An 11004-nucleotide genomic window follows, 5' to 3' on the forward strand; every position below is an offset into this window, starting at 1 on the left:
TAGCAACATTAGTAGATGAATAGAGTTAGATGAACAGAATGATCACTGCTATCTATTGCCACAGAAGCATTAATAAAATAACTTCACTGTATGTACTAAAAAGTAGTACTGTGTTTAACTGTACATTAACTACAATTAAAACAGTGCAAGCCCAGTAGACTGGAAAGTTAGTCTAATGTTCCTGATGAAAGAAGTCACACACTAACCTACATTGAGATACGTTGTCCTATATGAAATGTCTGATACTCAATAAGGAAGACTGCTATATTTGGGAAAAGAAAAAGTCCATAAATTTTAAGTAGTTAATACAACACTGGCTTCACTTCAGCTAAAATTTGGGAAATATTAAGAACAAAACTATCAAATATTGAAGAAAAGGAACTAAATCAAATTAGACCAGACCAGAGGCCAGACAATAATTGATAACTTAGTGAAACCTGAAACTCCCCTTGCGCAAAATCAGTTGCACAATAAAATGAAGTGACAATACATTCCAATCTGTTCCTGCAAGGAGACAAAGGATGGGAGACACTCACCCCTGCTACATTTAAATTTAATGTCTCTCCATAATATATAGTCTGTGCTTAACTCCAACTTGATAAAGGTCCTAGGCTGCAACACTGAGACCAGAATTGTGGCATTATGTCATGTAAAGCATTACACAAGTCCTGAGCCATCCATAATCATGTTTTTGCATATGTGGATACAAAAAAAAAATTCTTATCTAGATAGATTATCAGGAGATTTAGTCTACTGAAAAAAATATATATATTTTTTTTCTTTCTCCAAACTACTACCTTGCTTGACCACTATTAACAGCTGGCCATTCCCAGCTTCACTTCAAGAAATTCTGCAAAGCTCTGTAAATCATCTCTGCAATGCTCCTGCCTGCCTTACTTATCTTTCTAGTTCTCTGTAATTTTTTTCCTGTGCCATATTCAAAACTGATCCTAACAGCATAGGGGATAGTTTTACAAGGATTTCTCCAAGAAAGAGTCCACACATAGTAGCTGCTTTATGATGAAAGAAGGAGCACAAAATTTTATTACATGGGCAAAAGGATTGCACCATGAACACAAGGAATGAGCATTGGTTTTATTAGGACTGCTGAGCAGAGAAACATGCTAAAGATAAACAGGAAGGAGAAGGCTAAAAACAGTGTGAAATAGGTATAAGCCTAGGTATTCAAAGTAATACACCAGGAAAGATAACAAAATTAATCTTGCACATGAATAAAGGAGAAATCGCATGTTAGAGAAAAGTGACTGTAAAGAGCTCAGGAGAAGTTTTGTGAAGATGACAGATGAATAGCTGTGGAGCAGCATTGCCTGCTCTGCAGCAGAAGCAGTGGTGGGTGCCTGGGCTTAAGCCTTGTGCAGCAGATGGCAGCTAGGTCAAAAGAAAATTGCCCATTATAGGATTAAGCTTATCACACAATAAACTGTAAGACATAGATGCAAATTTAATGCGCTCAGAAGCTAATGGAGAGATCAAGAACTTTATGGCCTGTCCCAAGACTATCAGTGTGGTTACAGTTGAAATTACCCTCCTCTTTATAAAAAAAATAATATTTGATTCAGTCAGGTTATTTCTCCACTGGATATTTTGTTAAAATCCTCAAGCTACTATTCTGAATTGCTGTTGACCAGGACATTTTTCTTCCTTAAAAGTATATGAAATTTTTCAATATCTTTTTCAAAGAATTTTTTTTATTCTACCAAAAGTCAGTCCAATGGAAATGACAGGGCTCAAATTCTGCAGATAAGAGAAGGAACTTGTTTTAAAAGAAACAAAGGCAGCTGGAGTATAGCAGGGTTCGCTAAAACACTGTTAGCCAGGAAAGGACAATATCAGGATAATTTTTTGAGCTGTATTTTCACACCTGCTCACCTGTGCACTGAAATTATACTTTTTAATATTACTAATCACTCTGGAAGAAATTCCATCTTCTAGGCTACTTACATCGGGAACAAGGACTAAAATATCATAAAGGCTAAGATTATCCCAGAGATGATTTCCCAGCGACAGGGAGTAATGCAAGTAGCTGAAGCCTTCCTTAGAGAATCCTGCTGCAAACTCTGTGTTAGGGGCTGAGGGAAGACAGTGGTTTTGGGGCAGAGGGTACAAGACTTCCTCAAGGTTTTGTAGGTGCCCTTGGGAACTGGCTTCCATAACCTGAACAGTCTCTTGGGACCACCTAAAGCATTCCATGGAGTCATTTCAGCTCCAAGCAAGCACAGCAGTATAAAAGTCCCAACAGCCTCCCTCTCATCCCCAGACTATGGCTTCCATGCTTGAAATTTTGGAGGATAAAGGTGGGATTTCCCTGTTGGATAAAATTAACTCCTGTTCAGAGAAGTAGTATCAGGTCTTTGACTCATAATGATCCTCTTAAGCTCTGTGAAGGTTTTGGGCTAAGCTTTTGTACTTCCTCATACATCTTTCAAGCACTTATACCCCATCCAAAAAAGGAGATAGGTTCATGATGCCTGTAATCAACTTCCTTGTAAAGGATTTTGTATTCAAAGGTGTAAGTTTTTAAAATACAAACCAGGTGTGAAGTAGAATAAACAGCCACTAGCAAACGTCACAAACAAGGGTAAGTCTTTAATCTTAAACGCTATCCAGGTGTTAGGTGACTAGAACACAGCAGAGAGGAGCCTCCTCCTGTTTGAGAAATCTCAGTCCAGGATCCTTTCCTAAAAATAGATAGATGTCTAAGCACTGTCTTTGAAAGCATGTGAGCAGGGATTACTCTTATATTTCTGAGGAGTACAAGGAAGTAGTCCCAGCTCCTTCATGTGGTACTTGAGCGGTTAGTGGTCTCATTCAGAAGGATGAAAACTTGGTACCATTTTGGAATGTGGAGATTCAATCAAGTTTCTCCCATCTCCCTGAAAAAAGCTGGAAATGGAGTTACTCTGAATTTGTAGGGAGTACTCCCATTCCTTCCCCTTGAGGATGCTCTGAAAATATTCACTGGATCAGAAAGAGATAGCAATGGGCACTGATTAATCCCTAGGCAACCAACAGATCATTTATGCGGGAGAGCAGAGACTTGAATTCTAATCCCCATTTAATTTATAAATAGATTCTTGAAACTGCATTCCACTTTTTAGGGTAAACTAAAGAAAAATGATTCAACAGGAAGAAGTGAAAGTACTATCACTCAGCATAGCTTTTATCATGGGAAATGTAGATTTGAAGACCCTCAGGCAGAAGAAAGAATTGAAGGCTGTGAGAATGGGTATATTTTATTGAGAGCCTGACACAGATGTGCTCACCCTCTCCAAAGAGGCATCAAGACTGTGGCAGGAATAGGCAGTTTAAAACAAATTTAAAGAAATGAGCAATTACAGCTTCCAAGCCTTCCTTTTAACAAAAGCTTCTTTACTTCTTTTGCTTTCAGTGATTCTTATATCCTTAGTCCCGCACCAGACTACCTGCTTTTACCAATCATTCACCTTTGCAAATTCTTCATTTTTCAAATTAGTAACCTTTAATAAACACTCCCATGCAATTTGCATTGATAATCCTTTTCCCTAGAAGAGTGGGTGTTGCTGCAGGAACATGTCCAAAGGTTGCTCTCCAACCACTTACTACTGGAAAAGAAAGCACCGTGCCCGTAGCTATTATGACTCAATAATAGATTGAAATCTCATTACCCTTTCATATGGCATAACAACTCCCTTAGAATTGCCATTAATAATGAAGCACCTCAGCTAACTACAGACAGACAACAGCTGCTGTGAACTACTAGCAGATAATATTTCTACAAGCTCTGCTGTGTTACATTAGCACTTGAGACACTGCATCATGTTCTCCAGATGCAGCATCCTGGTATTTGCCTAGGAGAAACGATTACAGGCCTGATTCAAATGCAGACACGTGTACAAATGACTGAGTGATTTTAAGACTATATAGTAACACAGGTATACTGTGCCTTTTTGAACATGATAATATTACTGCATTAAGTATTACCTTATTTTGACTGGAAGGTGTTTAAGCTGAACTGAAAATAAAAGAAAAAAGCTCATATGAGAGTGTTCTGTCAGGGCAAGGGAGTTGTACCACTATAACTTTGTCCTTGTAACTGTTGGAGCCTTCTTGTCTAAAGAAGTGACTTAGTTTTTTTTCTTGGAACAGGAGTATCCACTGAAGGACTGGAATAAACAGCCACTTATTTGTGCCTCACTTTATTTTGATATTGATCCTTATGCAGATATGTTTACTGTATAGTTAATATTAGAGGCTTAGGCTGGGACCTTTTTTTTGTCCATATCCGAGCACAGATGCTAAGATCTGTTGGGAGAAGAACTTGCCAGAATTATTGAGTCAAAACTGCTTTAAAAAAAGTTAACCAAAATGGTTCCTAATTTAATTTTAGAAAGCCTGAAGTTTTTCCCTCCCCCCCCTTTTATTGACCAACTATTCATTCCCATGTTAAAACCTTAGAGTCTGATCATTAGATGCATTGACTATTTATTTACTTTCCACTCCTATTGACAGAAGCTGATTCCACCTTGCTCTCAGAAGTGGAAGTTTAGGTTGGGAGAGTCAGAGGTGGTAATAACTCAGTGACAGAACAGTGGTCCTTTCACTCTGTGAGTGAGGTAGATCTAAGCATAGTTATACGTTTCACCATTTAATTCAGATAACCTTCCCTCACCCAAATCATTCACCACAGAGGAAGAGAACAAAAATGAAAAGATTTAATCATTTATACATGTCAGTCAAGCATCTCTTTTCTTCCTCCTCCTCCCCCAGTTGTGCATCTTTCCTCATTGCCTCGCAGCAGAGCATGGGTGGAATTCAGTGAAGGCACTTATTCTACTTTTTTTTCCTTCTACTTTCTTAATTTTGAAGAAACTATAACCGTTGTCAGTAAAGTTTATGGAGGTAGCAGGAGTAACCTTTTCTTGCTACATTAGCTTATGTGCAAGTATTCTTCAAAAATGACCAGTTTTGTTTGCACAGCAGTCAATTACATGATTATTGATACATAGCAAGCACTGAATGCATTATCTTAAGTTAAACAAGCAAGCTACAGCCACTGCTGATAGTCACTGTGTCGTTACCACCAGATAATTTGTATTTTTTTTTCCCCCGCAGTAACTATGCGATTAACTTTTGTGCCTAGTGTTATTTCAAGATGGGCGTACTGTTCAACTTTCTTGAGTTATGCAATACAGGTATTCTGGAGTTGATGAAACATTCTGTAACCCAAGATCGTTGCCACTGATTTGGGTAGAAAGACACCCAGTCAGCAAAGTGGCCAAGGGGTAGTAACCATAGAGAATAAACTGTTGTTCTCTCGGGAGAAGTACAGAAGAAAATGGAAAGGAGAATACACACAGGGGGGAAATTGGGGGGGGGGGGAGAGAGAAGATAGCCTTATATCCCTGGAACTCATGAGAAATGGGCTCAAGTCTCAAAACACCACAACTTCCTTACGTGGGTTAGGTCGAGACTCTGAATGGCCAGAGCTAAATTTTCCTTATCTGTAAGGAAGGGATAAAATTCCTTTCTTCCATGCTTTGTAGATTGTGACCAAAATAATAGGACCTCATGCTCAGTTGAGACTGCTTAAGTGAAGTTAATAAATAAGTATAATACTGAAGAAAAGGGGAAAGAATATGTAGGAGAGAATAAACAATAGAGGGAATGAAAGAGGAAGATGCAAGCCTACTGAAAAAAATCAAACATGATGAAGACTTAAGGAAGGGATGGATATTAGGGAGCTTAAGACACATACAGAAAGTGAAAACATTAGAAAAGAATATAGGACAAGGAACTTGGAACAAGAGTATCTAAAGGGCAAAAAAACAGCAGAAGTTAGAAAAACATTTATCTTTTAAATATGGCTGATAGCAGAAAAAGTACTGGCCATGCTGTAAAACAAAGAGTGCCCTGTGGCAGGCCAGCATCGTACCATCCACTTTTCCTAGCTGGAAGAACAAGTTCCTTCCCTCTGTAATTGCTTGTGTTTCTCTTGTGGTATTGTCAAGTGTCCTGGGCCCTCCAGAGATGAGGAGTGTTCTGCAGCACGGGGATCCCTGCAGAACAGGGTAGGTGCCTGTGAACCCAAAACACTTGCACAGAAGTGCTACTAATAAAGAAAGTTGCCTTGGAGGCTAGCAAGTTTAATGCTAATTAAAGTTGCTGATTAGCAGCTTAGAAAAGCATGGTTCCCTTCATCCACAGGACAGTCACGCAGGGATGACTGCTATAGGCAGGCAACATATAAAGAAGCAGAGTAAGCACATCATTCCTGATCCATTGGAGTGAAGGTAATTCCTTTTCTCCCCTTCTCCTCCCTCTGGAAAGTTGTAAAGTTGCCAGCGCCATGGCATTTAGGCTTTTGTTAGTCTTCTCTCTTATTCACCTGTATTGGCCCAGATATTACTAACAGACATCATCCAGCAATGACTGAGGTGAATGGTCTTGACTTGAGTCAACCTGAAGAAAGACTGAAATTCATTCATCCATCCACATGCAGAGTGAGCTTTATGCTATTCTAAAAATCAAAAGCAAGTACAGGGAGATGCCACCAGATTGACAGCCAGTTTCTACAGTAGGTGAGGGCCAGGAAAACAGAGCAGGGACTTCTAACTCAAAATCTGTAAGACCACTGTAAGGAGGAAAAAAAAAAAAAAAAAAAAAAGCAGAAAGAGCTAGTTTGAGGAGAGAAGACAGCAGCCGTGAGGAGCAGAGTTTGCTGGAAAGAGTCCTTAATGCCTGGCTGGAAATTAGCTATGATTTTGACATCTAGTTCTGTCAGTCTCAAATAGATCCTATTGTTTCCTTTGGAGACTCGATTACAATCCAAGCAGAAGAATAAGCAAGACCTTTGAGAATTAACTAGCGTTCCTTTCTCAGGACACTGCATTATTTTGTAATAAAAATATCACCAGACTTTTCCAAAGTGACTTCTCTTTTTCTGCACATACATCATTCCACATGCCCAGTGCCTCTGCTACAAATTCCCTTGCACAACAACATCTGTTAAGTATGTATAAAAACTACACACACAGTTTGGTTCAAAAAAGTGATCCTGTGAGGTACTGTCTATGACAGTATTCTTGAAGGCAGAAAGACAGTTTCAGTCATCTGAGCAAAAATGGTCTTAAACAAAATTCTGTATGCTCCATCCCTGGGACGGCTAATGGACAGCCTGGAAGCTAATTCTGGCCCCTGACATATTTTAAACAAGCTCTACAAGAAGATGGACAACTAACTTAGAAGTACTGGTATATGGAGTGGGGAAGGATTAAGATCTAGACTGCATCTAGAAGGGTTTATTAAGTCGCTGCAGCACTGTGCAAGCACAACTGTCTCTTGCTCCCTTCTATATTGGGCTGAGAAGAAGAGTAGCCCCCAAATGCCAAGGAACTGATTTGCCTCACTTTATGCAAACACTAATGGAAACAATCTTATAAACTGGGATGTACAAGCACAGCATGCATATTTTTCATACAAGGCAAGTATATAAACAAATTATTCCTTACTTGACCTAGGGAAACACCACGCCCACTCTGTACACAATTATATCTTTTATGTTCTGCATGAAAGATTCTACAGCAAATGAATCTTAGTACAAAGTTTAAATAAAGAATTACCAAGTAATAATTAACCCAGCCTGTCATTTATTATGATTAGACACATAGGTAAGGTCTTTTTCTTTTAATGCTTCCCAGAGAACGTACTCATTTTAGAACAGGTATGACCAGTTACACAGAGGTCTCAAAAGACATAATGTTCTCCTCCTGGCTCAGTGATGCACAAGGTATTCATTTTTATTGCTGGTTTTGACCCAGTTATTGATATCACAGCCAAGGTGACATGCTAAAAGCCATGCCACGCTGGGGTTATGACCCAGAACTTTCACCTCTAAGGACCTATAACCTCTCTTGTAAGGTTTAATTAAGAGTCTTGCTCCACTTCTGTTATGAGATCCTTTCACTGCACGACAAAATAGGCTTGTGTACTGAAAACACGTGGCTCAAACATGAGGGATCTCAGGCTGCATTTTAGTCCTAAGCTACATCAGTGTGGGAAGCTTTTGCTGTGCACGATGTCCAACCTGAGACTAGTAATAGCAAATAAATCAGACCCAAGTGTGAGGAAATTAATTCATTGATGTGATAAAAAGCATCTTATGATAGAGGTACTTTTTGTTCCAACTCCCTAGTCTGAATGGCATTTTGAGAGTGAGTGGTGTAGGCTTAAATATGCGAAGCTCCCCAAATCTATTAGCATAGCTCTGTATGATTGGGCAGGATTTGGCAGATGAAATTTGGTTGTGGCCCCCCAGTGCCATCTGTGCTGCTCAGTTCCTCTGAGTGCACTGCAAATCATCTACTCCTGAAGCCTCACTTTCAGATTTTTGGGTTAGAGATAATGCTAATCTTACAAAGTTATTGTACTATTTATATTATCACTGCACCTAGAAACCCCAATGAAAGGACCTAATCTAATTAGGTATTTTGCAAACAATAATAAGAAAGAGCTCCTGCAGAGATCTAACAGTTCATATCATCCAGGATAAAAGAGACTGATGGAACAGATAAATTACAAGGTGAGGGTGGATTGGAAAGACTGAATAACTGTGAAGCAAACAGACTTCACTGCAGCTCACTACTTGCCTACCTAATGGGAGTGGTTCATGAGCATCACAGCGGCAAAAGGTTTTGAGGAGGGATTTAGAGGGGGATAAGGCATCAGATTTATGGATTTTGGCAACTAGTTTCCGCTGCTAGGTACTGCAGGAGAGAAAAGATTTCAGACTTCTGTTTATCACTGGAAGAATTTGAACTGGTTAGAAGTTGCATGAGGTGACCACTCCTCACTAATAAATTAATTGCTATAGCATATGGTGGAAGATAATTTTGCTAATTGACTCTAGCCCATTTAACATTTATAAACTGGAAAATAGTTTTAGTTTTCATCTCCTGTGAGTACATATAATTACATCCTCTCTTTGTTGTTTATCCCAAAATTGATTGTGCTCCAGGTAGGGCTGCAGTCCAGAAAGCAAAACTGGATGTTGAAACACAAATTGCACAAGAACCATCATCACAGAGACGGGAAAATTGTGAGATTTGTTATAACCTTTTATGGGTTTACAGGCTGTTTAGAACCAGCAAATATAAACAATTCTTTTTTGTGAAATAGAAAGTGTGACTGCATTTCACAAAATCTCAACTCTTTTCCACAAGATTGTATCTAACACAGCCTACAGTTCTCTCCACTGAAAGTGTAAAAGCAAGTGGGAAAGAAACAATTACTTGTAAGCTGATAATACCATATTAGTTGTATCTGATTTTATTTATGTTTGACTGAAATTAGATTTAAATTAAGATGTTTAATTTTAATAAACTCATAAGAATGAAATAATTAAGCCTTTCTAAAGCTGGTATGTGTGCCATTCTCAGCTGCAGCTCCCCCCTCCTCCCCTCTGTGCCCTAGTCCCACCTACCCCAGACCCTCCCCGGATGCTCTTCCAGGTTTGACTGCCCATCTGTTAATCCTGTGTCCTGGCCAGGAGCCTCCTTCTCCCATCAGTCAGGGACTTCCCCTCACCAGCCACCTTTAACCACAGATTTGAATCTGAACCAGATTTGTTGCCCAGGTTCCCTTTATTGATGCAGTACAGTAAGGGATGAAGCATGCTGCAGCCAAGCTTTCAAGCAGCTGAGTCACAAAATTCATGTGCATTCTCTCCCCATCACCACTTTTATTTACATTTAGTCTCTTTCTTATACATTTTGCCATGCATTTGCTACTGCTTAGCTTCTGTCATGAATCTATAATGCATTTTTCAATCGATTAATGGCTTACCCATACAATATACAACCATGCTAACTCCAATCATTGTCCGCACTATGTGTTCATGCCATATGTATTTGAAGGCTATATTTGGTCATTTCCTGGCTTTCATGTCTTTATTGTCCATCAAAAGTCTGGATATGTATTTTTTTAATAACCAACCTGCTAATTCACCTCTTTCCTAGACGCTCAGTCACCCTCTCAAGCGCCCCATTACTTTAGCTGCACAGTTCCAATAGTTAGGTCTCCTAGTTTTTTAGGCCTCAAATAACATTGTTTTCACTAACAGCTATAAACTCTTTTTTCAGGAAACAGGGAAATTAACCACAACCTTTATTTACATCCACATGAAATAAAACCTAGTTAGAGTTGTTATAGCACCTGGCACAAGCTTAGAAATATAACTATAATATTATAGAATCAGTCAAAACACCAGCTGCTCTTTCTTTCCTATATCTCTTCCATCAGCTACATATCATTCATTATTTAGTGAGAAGATTCAGTAAAGATTAAAACTCAACCTAAACCATATCTACTACGCAATCATATCTTTACCTTGCTGCTATATCTAAGCAACTCTTGTACAATCTTTGGAAAAGAGCTGAGGAATAAGTAAACAAATAACTTCTAAAAAGAAGTATGAATGTCTTCTTCTATCACGAAGCCCAGAGCACTGCACCCACAGTCAGTTCTGCTACTTCCATGGCTCAGAAACCACTTTCATGTAATTTTGAGAAATGCATTGAAAAATGTCTACCCCTCCCACTGAGTTGAAAAACAAAGCAGTTAATCATCCAAATAAGATCTAAAATAATTCCTACTGTATGCAATTTTCTGATTGGTAGCAAAGAATATTTTTAAAGGTCAACAGAGATGTGGAATGCAGAATTAAATACTGATTAATCAGGATAAGACTGGTAGTTGATACAAGAGCAAGTTAACCACCTAGTGCTGTAAATAATTACTACTCTTGTATATTTAACATCCTTCTCAAGTGCAGCAAGAGGCATATGTTCAGAACACTAGGCCATTTTTACATACTGAAAAAGGCTGAAAAGGGATGCAATAGTGCTCTTTCAGGCAGTCTTTCGGGCATTGCCAATTGACTACATGAGAGTTTGGAGCAGGGTATACTTCAATGAGCAGTCCTAGGGTTTCACTTAGGACACCTTCAGG

The sequence above is a fragment of the Apteryx rowi genome, unplaced genomic scaffold (assembly GCF_003343035.1).
Source record: "Apteryx rowi isolate R43461 unplaced genomic scaffold, aptRow1 scaffold_81, whole genome shotgun sequence".
In the NCBI taxonomy this organism is placed as follows: Eukaryota; Metazoa; Chordata; class Aves; order Apterygiformes; family Apterygidae; genus Apteryx; species Apteryx rowi.